This window comes from Columba livia, chromosome 4 (genome assembly GCF_036013475.1).
Source record: "Columba livia isolate bColLiv1 breed racing homer chromosome 4, bColLiv1.pat.W.v2, whole genome shotgun sequence".
NCBI lineage: Eukaryota > Metazoa > Chordata > Aves > Columbiformes > Columbidae > Columba > Columba livia.
Window position 1 is genome coordinate 46760799 of NC_088605.1, and position 14546 is coordinate 46775344.

The 14546-nt window shown below is 37.7% G+C and overlaps 1 protein-coding gene across 2 annotated transcripts in view; it reads left to right on the forward strand.

Moving 5' to 3' along the window:
- Window positions 1-14546, forward strand: part of FBXW7 (F-box and WD repeat domain containing 7) — a 177506-nt gene that overhangs the window by 40131 nt on the left and 122829 nt on the right. The window contains exon 1 of one of the 2 annotated variants that reach the window (XM_065062710.1): window positions 5032-5089. The exons of the other annotated variant lie outside the window; for it this stretch is intronic. The gene's annotated coding sequence lies outside the window, so the exon portion shown is untranslated. Of the gene's footprint in view, window positions 1-5031; window positions 5090-14546 lie in introns of those variants that run through there. 2 annotated transcript variants of the gene reach the window in all.

Consider the following 14546-nt stretch of genomic DNA (forward strand, 5'->3'; position numbering starts at 1 on the left):
TGTCCAGCAGAGTTCAAGAAAACACGTCCTGGTACGGTAAATGCCGGGACTGTGTTTTTCCTTTTGTCTCTATGGGTGAAACTGCGAAGAGTACTGCCACTGGGGTTTTGGAGAGAGGTGCTGTGCTGTTTGTATGTCGTGTTTTCCAAATTAGAGAACTTGTCATCAACAGAAGGGGTCAGGTATGAGATGGGGATCTTAGGAGTTGCAGCCAGTGTTTGTAAGCTTGTACAAATTGCACAATTGAGGAACAAGAGAGTTTTCTCCTGCTTTTTCAACCTTTGTTTGTTTGATTTTGTTATTCCTCACCTGTGAGAGGGGAAGGAATGAGCCTGAGTTTGATTACTCATTCATCTCTCCCCACCCCAAACAGAAGGAAGGAATCTTGAGAAAAGCTGATGAAGCTGAAAACCACCTCTTATCTCACATTGTGTTTTGGGTGAAATGGGACATTCCTTTCTATATCCTTCCTATAACCATTTTGAAATCTGTCTGTTGCAGAGGATTGTGGTGGCATTTTTTTTTTTTTTTAATTTTAAATCTTTCTGTTTTCTTTTATTATCTTTGACATGAGAATGCAAACATCCAAAGACCATTTTCACATCTTTAAGTTGGAATCTTGAGAGTGCAGCAGATGATGTAATTTTTAAAGTAATTTGCTGCTTGCCCTAATGGACGTTTTTTAAAGTTTTTATTACCAGTAGCAAACCTTCAGTTAGAAGCAATCTTTTACCTATTTACCTATTCTACTAGTATGTTAAAGGACTTTATATGTACCAATAAAGCATCTTTTTGGATTAGGAACAAATATATAGCCTAGGTTCAGTTTATGGCACTACAAGTTCTTTTATTATTTTAATAAGATTTATGGAATTTCTTTCAGATTGCTATCATCTTCACTTGAAAAATAATTTCAAACAAGGCATACATTCTTATCTTGTACTGATTTTTGCCTATCACAAACAAATGTTATTCTGACTGTATTAAAAGTTAGGTGTGTATTGAAAACAGGTGGTTGTGTGTGTTTTTTTTGTTGTGTTTTTGTTTTTTCCTAAGCAAGGATTTGAGCATTAACTTTGAGAAGATTGATTTCTTTTCAAGGAAGTGTACCAAACAGCCCTTTTCTTGACCAGCTGTTGAAAAGTATAATGTAGGTGCTTGCTCTTTGTGTGGCATTTCCTTTCTGAGAGAGCAGAACTGGCTGCAGACAGAACAGGGGAGCTGGTGAGGCTGGGTGGCAAACCTCAGGGGTCTCTGGTGTTTCCCACTGTCTTTCAGAGAGTTGCCTTAAAACTTGTTCATCTGTTGTGGAAAGTCTGTTCTGTCCTCCTGAGCCCTTTAGGGTTGTAGCTTCTCTTGCATTCTCTTCCTGTTTTCTAAATATGTAACAAACCTATTGGCTTTTTCAGTTTCAGTATCTTACTATATCTCGAGCACGTTGGACGTTTAGATCTTAGCAATATGTTTAGACATTAAAACTTTACAATGAATTGTATGTAGTATAGTGGGTTTGCCCTGATTGTGTATTACTAATTATGTGCTACACTGGTCTGGCAAGAATCTCTTTTTGTAGGAAGGCTTTCCACCAGTTCAAAGTCATATATGTTTGATTATTTGTTCAGTAACTGTGTTTCATAATTTATATAGTCTCTATATGTATATCCTTGTGAAAAATTAAGTGAAGTATATACTCTGCACTTTTGTTGTTGTTAGTACTTCTATTTTTCATAGTTGACAGTCTTTTCCACTCTCTGTGTCCAAGTGGTGTTTCATCCAGGCTCTTTAACTAAGAGCATGTCTGGCTGTTTGCCCATTGATACTTTGCATACAGGAGAGTATGGCCTTAGCTTAACATGAAATTATCTCTCCTTTGCAATTTTTATATAGAAAATGTCTGGCTTGTAATGGAGAATATTTCAAGAAAGCTTTGTTAGTATGATAAATATTTCTTTAAAACCATAAACAATCCTGCTGCGTTTTTAAGTTTGGATTTGACTGAGTTGTGGAACTCATGAGAGTTAATGATAAAAATAGCTGGTATTCTGAAAGGTTGACCAACGTTCTGAGGGTGTTGTCTTTGTGACTGTCTTGTGAATAAATATTATGAAGGAAAACATTATGCATTTCATACTTTAGTTAGAAACAGTGAAGTAACAAAAAATATTATTAGTAAGCAGTTTTAGTTTCAGGTGAAACACATAATAAGGAGTAAAGTAGTATTGAAAACTTTGCTGATAAGACACTAAAAAAGTAGAGCAACAAAAATATAGTGGTAACACCAATATAAAATATAAGCAAGTCTGTCTTTCTGTTTTAAATGACATTATAGAATGTTTTTGGTGTGGGAGGAAATGTTTGTTCATCTCTATTAACTATGTAACTATGAGTGGGACTTCAATTCTGCTGTCCATAGATGGAAAAAAAAAATCCCACAGTGATATTACTTTGAGATTCTTAAAAATATTGATTTATGTTGCAGATATTTATTCTATGAAACTGTGGCTTGTCAGTCACTGTCTCTGTCTGCACGTGCCCTGGGATCAATAGTACATTAAGGAAACTGACAGGAAGAGGAGAAGAATTCATAAATAATGAATAGCAGGCTTCACTGGTGGTGCTTCATTTCTACCAAGAGTAATACAAATTCTAGTGGAGTACCCTTGTACTCTCTAACACTGTTAGACTTGAAACCATTATCCCCCAAATATTGATGCTCTCCTTTAGGCTGTTTCTTGTTAAGAAGTAAATCTGTGTAATCCTTAACTACATGCCTCCAAAGGAAAAAGCTAGTGTTTATGTTTATCTGAAATGCAGGTACAGTTAGTATATTTGTATTAGACTTGATCTGCAGTCTACTGAGAAACCAGGATTTGAAGTAGGGGGATGATGTGGTGGTTGCTTTTAATGTTTTCTTATCTTTATAAACAATAGATACTTGTGAGAAGATATTTTTGTGATATGCAGGACATGTGAAATGTTAAACATAGAGCATGATCCTTGCACTTTAAATCTGTGTATTAATTTTTTCATTAGCTCTCTCTGCTTCCACATCCTGCACATTGCTGGTGAGCATGCATCAGCACTGAGACTCTTTTCACTAATGTGTCTGAAATGTGACTGGTCAGAGGTATAGCTGATATTTTTGAAAGTTGGTTCCTATCAAGCCATTTAAGTAATTTCACCTGATATGACTTTAAATTTTCTATATAATGTGCTCTTTCGATGAATAGCCATGTAGAATCAGCAGAGGAAGAGCAAAGTCCTTGGCAATACCAGCTCAATTGCATCTGCAGATGAGGATTTAAAATTCTATGCAGCAGACAGTACCTCCAGCAGGCGAGTAAAAGGTTACTGTATTATTCTGCTTGTTTGCATCTGTAGTCTTTATCTACTGAAGGGTTTTTTTTAATGTTCAATTTGTTGTGCATGCTTCTATATAGATACTACGGAAAATTGATTTAATAGAAACATGAATATCAAAAGGGCAGAGCAAGGTGAAGGGAGAGGCTCAGTTCAGCTTTAAACCAGGGGAAGGGAGGGGGGAGAAAGACCAAAGGGGAGGGGATAAGAGAGCAGGAGAGAAATTAAGCTTTTTCAATACAGTGTGCAAATGAGAAGCTTTTTGTGATTATATTCATTTCAGCTGCTTTCACATCACTTGCATTTTGCTTAACCTTTTGCTAAAGGGGATGCTATTGAACAAGCACTGATATCTCTATAAATGTGACAATTATTTCAAGTCAGATTATCCCATAATCAGGTTAAGCAGTTGTGTTAATATGAGACCTAACTTCAGAAATCATATTGCATACCATCTTAAACTAATTAAAATGAGCTTTTTACAATATTACTTGTGGGTTTTTTATATGGAAAGGAAAAAGAAGTATATAGTTATTGCATTAGTATCTCTTGCAAATGCAAACATTTTCAGAAGTAAGTTACTTGTGTGTGTTAAATTAGAAAGGTATTCTGTATTTTATTTTCAGCACTCCTAACCTTTAAAAAGTGTTGTGAATAAAAAGAAGACCTGTTTATGTGTGACTGCTCTTTTGAATTAGTTTTGCCTTTTCTTTTTTTCTTGGAGTGAAGGGCTCCTCAAAGACTTTATTAAAGCTGCTTATATGATCTGCCTCTAACTTGCTTTAAGAGTAGGTTGTGGTGCCTTTTGATACTCCACTTTAAATTCTTTCACGCTTGTTTCTTCCTGGGTTTAAATTTCTGTTGGCTTTTCCTAGTGTTGTTCTCACTCACGTACCTTTGTTGCAGCCATTCTTATTTCAGGATTTGGCTAGCATTTTTCAAGAAGAGTTTTCAGGAAGACTTTTTTTTTCTTTCCTCGCAAACGGTGCAAATAGTCCGTCTCAGAGTGCAGCAGTCAGACAGGTCTTGTCGTTCTCCTGTGTAATTAGCAGGTCCTTTCCCAGCAGAGGCTTTTCGACAGGCTGGCAGCTCTGAAGATGTGCGGTGAGGCGCGGAGTGGCAGCGCCGGCGCCGTCCCCAGCGCGCAGGGCTGCGCGGGGTGGGGCTCTGGGCTGGCGGCTGCTGGCGGAGCCGCCTCTGGCCGGGCCCGGGATGCGCTGCCGGGGAGGCTGAGGGAGACCTTAAGTGACAAGAGCCACAGAAGGGATAGGCAGCCAGCAGTCTGGAAAGATTGCCATCCCTGACTTTACTTCTCTGTTAGACAGCTGTATGTTTTTTCGAATCAGCTTACTTTGCAAAGAGTAGTAGAGGGGAAAAATGTATGTTTTTCAAATGTGAGTTATTACTTGCTGATGAGACTGTGGCTGACATTTTTTTTTTAAGATTTTTTTTTTTTTCTTTCTGTTTAGCAGTCTCAATTTCAGCCAGGGAGCTGCAGAATGAGGCAGCTGGCCAATTTTGAGTGTTTATGGGACAGTACCGGTCCTAATTTCTTTAAGAATAAACTTGTCTGATGAGCAAGTCAATGTGTGGCTGGGGCTGCAGCATTATTTCTTCTTTAATGAAGAGGCTGGGCTGTTTGACCTGCTGCTCCAATCTTCTATCTTGCAGTCATACATCAGAGCAGTTGCAGAGACTATCCATTGAATGTCTCAATCAGCCAAAGAAGGTAACTATATTTTAAATTTCAAATATACCATTAAGAGGATGCTGTACAGTTTGGATTTACATGATAAAAAGACAAATTTCAGATGTTCTTAGCAGTTTTCTTGACCTTGTAGTAGCTGTCTAATATCATTTAGCCATTATCAGGTTGTATAGCAATAGAAATGTGCTGCAGTAATTGATTTTGTAATAGGATCAGGTGATTTACTGGCTGCACTGACAACCACTTGCTTGCTTGTTCTGAAACATGGAGCACTCTAATGGATGTTTTGATTGCAGCCTCGAGTTGCTCTGAAACTGCTAGAGGCTTGAAGATGCGACCTCTCATTTGTCAGAATAAAAACTTCTGTAGCTGTATTCTCCAATAACACTGGAAATTTGTTGTATTTTTACAATACGGAGTCTTCAGATTCTGGATTCTTTGTACACTCCTTTCTTTGTAGAACTGCAAATTGTCTTAGCCGACTTTGTGCATGTCAACTTAACTCCTTTCATGATAGCCACTTAAAACACATCAATGTGTGTGCTTGATGCATTTCCTGAGAATTTGGTCCATGCGAAAAATAGTCCAAGTCTGTGCCTAGAGAAGAATATACAACAGTTTCTTGTGGACTGCTATTAAATGTTGTATTTTTCTGTTAGTGTATTATGCTTTGGAAGCACAAATCTGGCTCAAATTAGAAACCAAACTAAACTAAACAAAAACCATTCTGTATCAGAATATGGATTTTACTGTAGAAAAGAGTCATTAGGAGCTGTGATCCAGTGAATGAAATTGGGGAGCTAAATTGGACCAAGCTGTCTTAGGCTTATAAAATTAAAACATGTTGTTGAACTCTTAGAGCTTTTAAGATATGTTGTACACCATTCATCTCCAGGTTAACTGGAGAGTAGTATAAGCACAGAGGATGTTACAGGAGTTACTGATAATGGATACCTCATTCTTTTCACTTTCAAAAAAGTCTTAGTTTTTATGCATTATCATGCAAGAGCAAACATGCCCTTTTGAGTGCTTGTTCGCTGTTATGTGCTGTATCATGTAAGAACGAAAACTTCAAAATAAAAACCAACACTGTGCTATTAAAAATGGCTTTTAATTGTTGTTGTGCCTATTTTGGAGTGAAAACTGATGGGGAAAAAGTTGCATCAGGAGGTAGAAGAGTCTTGCATGGACCTCAAAGTAAGAAACAGTCAAAAAGTAACTTCAGTATGCTGAAATTTAGAGGATGACACTCTTTTTGACCTAAGGACATCAGTATGCTGTGTACAATTGTCAATTAAATAACTAATAGCCAAGATCAAACATGTAACAATTTTTCAAGTGATACAGTGGTTTAAGTGGCCCAAAGTGAATCTAAGTGCTTAGATTTGAAATACTTGAACCTAAACATGTTTAAACTAAAAAAGTATGACCTTTCAGCCAATTCTCACTTGATAAAAATCCATGAGCAAAAAACATTTGATTTAAACCAAAAAATTTAAATTTTATTTGCTATTTGTACTTTAGAGAAGGTAACTAAAAGAAGATTGATTCTCACTCATATAATGTGTCACACTTTTTTCGTAATGAGGAGATTATATTACGATTTATACTTTTGTTCATGTGGTGTATGGTTAGACATTCAGATTTGTCTCAACTGGTTGTGTGTTTTTTCTTTGTTTGTTTGGGTTTGTTTGTTTGTTTTTCCATTGAGCCTGAGTCCCCTTGCAGAAATAAGTTTCTATCTCACCAATTTATACATATGAAAAAAAATTCAATTCTCATTTCTCCAGCATATTATCAGTTTTTCAGTGTGAAAGAACTGGCCATTTTGTTGGAGTAGCAGAATGAACCCAAGTGTGTTTTTTGAACCTGAAGAAGAGTAGTGTTCAAAGGAGTTGCAGGATTTACTTAGCGATTATTGAGTTCAATGATTTGACCTTAAAGAATGTGTGTGGGGAGGCAACAATCTCATACAGTTTCAACTATTTACTTTAAATTGCCTTAACAGGCAATAGGAAATGCAACTATTAGCTTGAGAGGGAATAATTAAAAATCACTTCCATTTAAAGGAGTTAACTTGATGAGGAAAAAAAGTCTAAGTTTGATTTTACTTTTTTTTATTACATCTTTTTCAAGGTTAGTTTATACTACGTGGGTGTTTTGCCACCATAACGTTATCCATTATAAAAGCATTTGTGAGAAAGTTGATGTGATCTGCTGATTTTTTGATTCTAAACACAATGATAAAGAGCTAATGAATTATGTTCTGAAGTTCAAGAGGAAAATCTTTGCAAATTGCTGAGGAAAATAGTTGGGAAGAGCTGTTTTTTTCAGAGAAAATGGAAAATAGGCTCTTTTTGTAAAATAGTAGTGTTTTGTGTGCAAAACTGCACTGCAAGACATAGAACTCCATGAAACTAGCTAGGGCAGAGGAGAGAAAAAGGCCCTTCTGTTGAGGGTGATGTTACTGAAATGGTAGTAAATACTGGTAATATGTGCCATGGGAGTACTGTTACGCCAACGGAGCGGAAGGAGTAATGGAACTAATAGAATAGTAGTATCAGGATCCTTGAAATTGGATTTAGCAGTCTGAAAGTTCAGCTGGAGACCTTTTCAGAGTCTTCCAGTGTGTGCTGGTGACCCTTGGGGAAGGTCCCAGCTACCACCCCTCAGGTGCATCCCTGGACCATGGGGCAGCTTGGCCTTATCTACGGCCTGTAACCGCCTCAGGGGTGCACTAATGAACAAAAGCCAGCACTTTGCCAGATTTAAAACAAGAGTTGCTGTCTTATTATTCAGCCAGAAGATATATTTAGTGGTAGCTGCTACAATAGCCTTGGAAAGGAGTTGTTTTCTAAATAAGTTGTCATGAGTCAGACTTTGAGTTTGTGAAACATTAAGCTGAACATTATAATAAAAACCTATATCAAAGTCACAGAGAAACTGGCTTTATCTTAAATGTTCACTGTGGAAAATTAATCTTTGCAATTAGGCCTCAACATTTGCCAAAATTTGATTTAATTGTGCATGCCATTTAGTGGGATGATTTTGTAGACTTGAAATGTTGCATGTGCAAATGTCTCTTGAAGTTTTTTTTTTTATTTAAAAAAAAAAAAAAGGAATCTGAGAGAATTACATCAGTTTCATAAGAGTTGATGCTGCTAATATACTTTTAACCTCCTTTAACAGAACTCTTAGAGGTGTTTCCCAGAGATATACTGACAAAATGATGTTTCCTGGAAGGACTTTAATTTTTAACCAGTCTAGTTTAATTTGATTTTGCTGAAATGTGATAGTACTAGGTGTTTGTGTGCCTGTGCTGTTCCACATAACCATACTGTCTTCTAGGGGAACTGGAGGTGTTACCAGATTGTGAATGCTTGTTATCAACAGCAGAAACCCCATACTTCTTTTTAGTGATCTTTTTGCAAAAATGAAAAGAAAAAAAAAATCACTGTGTAACACTTCTGAAATGTTTCAGTCCCTTGTTTGAGAATCTGGTATTTTCTCTATATTCTGGAAGTGGAGCATAGGCCTTTGTTCCATTCTGACTTAGCATTACAGTGGTATGGGTAGCACTTGATGAAAAGTTGGTTATGGAAAACATATGTTGTAATGGCGTCATCAGTAGAAAACATATGTTGTAGTGGCATCATCAGCCTCCCTGGCAAGTAAAAGCAGCTCCCCGCGACCCCCCCCCCAGCAGGTTTGTGGCTGGGCAAGGGGCGTCTCTGCTTTCACTTGGGCGGCTCTTACTCTGAGGAGCAGATGGCTTCATCAGGGAGAGGGTAACAGAGCGGGGCAGCCGTTCTGGGGTCAGGCTGTTACCTGGGATGCTCCTTTGTGCCGTACTTGGGGATGCTGGAACTGGAGTGAGAAGGGGTGAAGCTAGAAAACTAGTGAAATTTTGGATGAATGTGGGAGCAACATATCTAGGTTAAGATTAAGTTATTTCTAGTGATCTTATATAATAGGGTTGGGATATCATAAATGAGCAAAGTCTCTTTCTAATGCAGAACTGAGGGGTGAAACTCTCTCCAGTAGACTGCAGTGAGCACTTTGCTATTTGTGGATGCCTGTGTAGCTAAAGAAAGAAGATAATGATCTTTTAGACTGGTTTTCTCACTTTCCCTGACCTTTCAGATCAGTTGAGGGCTTCAGTCCCTGATCACTTAATGAGGAATTGATCAGATTGATTAATAGTTTGTCGCTTCCCCCTGGTCATTTCAGTAGGAACAAATACTAGTTCACTGGTGATTGCAGATCACTTTAGGGCCTTATCTAAACCAAATTTGAATTAAGACCAGAACAAAATCATGTGACTGTGAAAATGGGTGCATGGCATATCTTGCACCTCAAACTGTGTTAGACATGCTCATTTTGTAAGGATGTACGTGACTGTATTCTTGTATGTTTAGCACTTATTTCAAACTGGAAAAGAACCAGTGGTGGAGAAGAAGAAATATTAAAAAAAAAAAAAAAGTCCTGCACAAAATTGGAGGAAGATTTGAGGAGGCTGAAGGTGAGATACTAAGAGGAGAAGCAGTATAAGGAACTAGGAACAGGCAGGGATTTTATTGGAAGGTGGAAAACCTTGGTGGAAGTCACTGCTCTTATTATCTGTGTATGTATGAGTTTTGCACAGGTGCTGAATCACAGGTTTGGGTTTGCTTTTGCAGATAACATGCAGTGTGTGTGTATGTATTTATATACACACTCAGGAGTTACAATTTATGTTTTCTTGTTTGTTTCCTGCTGCCATCCAAATTGGTGTCATTAGAAACTTAACATGCGATCTGAATGTCAGGCTTCATTCTCTCAGAAATAAAATTTGTGATCATAATTCTGCATTTTAGATAGCAGTCCTAATGTGTCTAAATGGAACCTGCTAACTCCCACACACCTAAATTTAGATCTGCTAAGAATAATATTTAAAAAAAAAGAAAAATATATGAGCCTTCTAATGGTGGAATGAAGACAAAATATAAATCCTAGCTATGTCTAATAGAAAAAGCACAATTATGCCTTTTTAGGTGAAGAGCTATAGTAAATTTAAGATTAATTATTCTTGTAAGTAGATTTTCATATTTAAATGTTATGTCATACAGATGCTGACGGCTAAAAGTTCTTAACTTCTGTTTCCTATGGAGATATCTACTTCACATATTTTGCCTACAGGACAACAAAACCAAGTAATGTCATTCAACAATGGCATGAAGTGTTTCAGCTGAGCAAGCAGCTTCTTCAGTTGTGCCATCTTATGTCCACTTTCTGGGTTAAGACATTAGTATAATTACAACAGAAGAGAGGAGACTATTGTGAATTCCATAGTATGGTGGCCTGTGATTTTTATGAATGAATGTTGGTTCATGGGGTGGCTTTTTGTTTGTTTAAAACTGGTCCTTCTCAGCATAGGTGGGCTGTTCTGTTTGCCAGCAGTTTCTGCTGTAATCAGAAGGGTGGAGAGGGTAAAACAGACTGTGAATACCCCAAGAAATAAGATTAACTTTAAATAGAAACAGAGCTTTTCTTCTGAATAATCGTGAGGCAAAGAACCTTGCTTGGTGACGTTTGAATGAGGAGGTGGTGGCGAGGGTGCAGAACTGAGCAGGAGGAAGCCTTCCATATGTGGGAGACAACAGCCTATGTGAGGAACTGAGTGGGGGGAGAAAGGACAAATAGATTTTTTTTAAGGTCAGAGGAGCCCTTATGATTATCTAGTCAGACTATTTGCATAGCGCAGCACAGAATTGCACCCGTGCTGTAACCCTGAGTTTGAGGTTCAGCTCTAAGAGTATTCAGACCTAAGTCATACTCTGCTCATTTTCTTGATGAAGACTGTTCTGTACCACAAAGCGCTAATCCAGCATTTGTTGCATTGTCATCTGTTAACTCTTTAAAGATTCAATTCTATATTAGTATTTCGATTTTCCTTGTGCTTTGTCAAGCTAAAGCGGTTTATCTCTTTTACTTTTTTTACAGCAGCTCATAATTTCTTTCCTACTGTTGGCAAAACAGGAAAAATGATGAGAATCCAGTAAACAATAACATTTTGTGGTAAAATGCTATTACTGCCATCAATATTGTCATTATCAGAAGAACAGCAAAGTAAGAGATAGCAAAACCATTGCAATGTCCTCTTGCTCAAAGCTGAATTTAGAAAGATCAATTTCAGAAGTAAATGAGATTTCCCAAAAGTCCTAATTGGAATAGTTTACCGGAGTGGTAAAGTTTTTTCTTCATCCCAACAGGCTGACATTGCAAGTCTTGATTCGAGTATGGTTACTCTCTTACAAATGATATTAGAAGCGCTACAACACAGACAATTGTCTTACTAGCATTAAAGAGTATGAGATTCTGGGGTTCAAATTAAATATTGTTGATTTTAATCAAACCTACTTTTCATATACAATCTTAATAACTCTTCCCCTAATCTGCCCTCTTCTCTCCCCCCCGCCCCCACCTTTACTCATTAAATTACACAAGACAGCAGTGAGCTGCAAAGAGTGAAATGTCGTCACAGCAACAGAGATCTTCAGATTCCTGAGCAGTAATATTACTCAAGCAAAATGAACATGTGTGGTTGGCTTAGCTGGTTTCAAAGGTGCTCCAAGAAACTTCCAGCCTACTGGTAGCTTAATGTTTCTGCTGTTCCTGTGAATGAATTTTCATTTTGCTAAGTACCACACTTAAGTCACTGGGACTTTGTGCTGTGTCTTAGAGCTTGTTCATGTTCAGCCTTCGTAGGTGGTATTCAGGGACACATCAAGAATAAAGCTGATGCAGTAGAAACCATTCTGGTCATTCTTGCAACCCTTTCAGTTGCGTAATAATATTATACATCCTCATAAGCTGAATACTATACTCTGCTCACTGTTTTGGTAAAGTGATTGCTAACTATTTTTTTTTTTGTACATTTTTTTTAAAGCTTCTGTTCTGAAGCTTTCATGATAATCCTTTTCCCAGCACTGTTTTTATTCCACTTTTAGTAGCATTTTATCTGTCACCTTAACTATCTTTGCATTATACTGTAGTGCAAGAAAAACTGAGAAACAAACATCTTGGATATTGGTATGTTATGCTTTGTGGATAATGTTACAATCAGACTGTAAATGTAACAACTTGCTCTCCACAGCCTTCAAAAGATAATTTTTTAAAAATACATATAAGTTTTCTTAATTCCATAAGAAGCCTCCTTTTTTCCTTTAGCTTTCCTGTTGAGATGTCGCTGATGATATTGTATTGATCCACTAAAAAGGTTTGCAGTGGAGCTTTTTACTTGATGTAGGTTGTCTTTCTAATTGCAGCTATGGCACGATGCTGTGCAGAACTCTGTAGTTAGGGTTGTGTCAGCACTTACATTTTAAATCATTTTTATCAGCAAGTCATTACTGACAATAAAAAATAGCTTTGAGGAAAATTGTAGCAAGATCTTAGCCCTAGGGTGAGTCACTTAGAGTTCATTGTATTAAAAACTATTAAGATGAATCTGAATTAATGAAAGGTTAACACACAGTCTTTTTGTGTGCTTCTGATTACTATTTTGCTTTTCTTTTAAGATTTTTTCCTTATTTCAGGTACTTCAGCATCTAAAAAGCCGCAGAATTCATTTCTCCCGTTCTGTGGGCATCTCTAAGGGATCTACAATAGTTCCTGAACCTGCTTGCCTCTTTGTCCCCCCCCTTTCCTTTCCCTTCTCCCAAACCTGCAGTTACTCAGAGGAGGACCTGATGATAATGAAGGATGACTGTCTCAGTTGTGTTTGCTATATGTATACTTATAAAATATTTTATCCCACATAAGAAAGGAACATGTGCAGAGGGGTATCTTCTCTGTATTTTAGAAACAAAGCTACTACTGTGAAAGAAGGCTGTTGGAAATGGCTCTGCATTAGATATCTATGGTGGCTCATGATCCAGAGCACAGAGCTGTTCCCTAGTGATGGGAGCCTAAATGAACAGGTCTTGTTTTTGTTTTTTATTTTTTCCAGGATGGAGTTAGTGATAGTACTGGCCCTTTGGGTGATGGCTGGAGCACTCCGGGCTGGGTTCAGTTTTGTCCTCATTCTGCAAGGGTGTAAATGCACATCCCTCCCTTTTTTGAAAGCGTGCTAAGAAATTGTTTGGGTGGGGGCACCTCCCAGCTCTGTTGTGTGTAGGTCAATTGTGTGATCAAGAATGATGGGGGGAAGAAAGGAAGAAGGATTTGCAGACTTAGTGTACTTTGCCCTGAGTTTGGGGAAGAAATGCCTGAGTAGCAGAATCTGCTCCCTGTGCTATTTCCAAATCTCCTTCAAAAATTTGACAACTATACAGAAAGAACAGGACTAAAATACAGCTTTCCCTCCTAGCTGATAGCCTAACAACTGGTTAGTGTTCTCATCCCTTCTCTTATTCTGTGCTATTATGTTAGAATGCTGTACTGAGGAGAAAAAAATGCTGGTTTAAATCTCCCTAATCAAATTTTGCTCTGATAATGCGCTTCTGTGTGTTTCTTCATTTCTCATCTAACTGAGCCTGGCATATGGAATTTATGATCTTCTGACTTCTGTTTTATTTTTGCCCTAGGGCCAGGTGTTAGCCTAGTCACCAGGCCCTCCTGGGATGGGAAAATGCTGGAGGAAAAAGAAACATAATCAGCACAGGCAACTGGTGATGGGTGCAACGGTGAAAAGAGGAGGGAAGAGGTGTAGTACTGAAAAAATTGAATTTAAAGAGTCAGAGTTGTAGCGTAGCTGTGCTGTGAACTCTGATACAGATACAAGTCTGGATTTCACAGTAACATGATGTGACAGCTAAGTTCACTGCAGCCGACCATGCTGAAGCCTGGGCAGGCCTGTCTGCAGAAGGGAGACAAAGTCACTCTTTCACCTTATGTTTGGTGCTAAGGTAAAGCAGTTGACTGTGAAATGCACTTACATACCATAGCATTGAGCACCCTAGAAAATATGTATAATAAAATATATCCTGGAAACTTATTTGAATAATGAGGATGGAAAAATATCTCACTAAATATGCCTTGTTTGTGTTCTGTGATCACGTCAATAGGCCTTGAGGGCAAAAATTAATATGTGAGACTCTATTGTAATGCACATTCAGGAAGAAGTTAGTGACAAGGCAGTGATGTTCATGATCCTTTATTTACCTTGCAATTTTTTCAAAGCTCTTTTTCAGGGAAGTATATATAATAAACCTCACTTTATCATGGGGAAACAGACTCTGATGAAGGTCCCTCTTTAGGCCTCTGGCAAATCTGAGCATAGAAGCCAAGTCTCCTCTGACTGAATTCAGCTGTTTTCCCCCTAGATCCCATTTTCTCCACATAGTTATTTCCTTTGTGGGAAAAGCACAATGAAAATTTAAGTCTCAAGTGCCTGAAAGGTGGCAAAATATTTGTATAGGTATTGAAAGTACCTTTTTGAAAAGGTGTTTCCCACTTTGTATAGCTGGAAAAATAAGGCACAAGGAAGATAGTGACT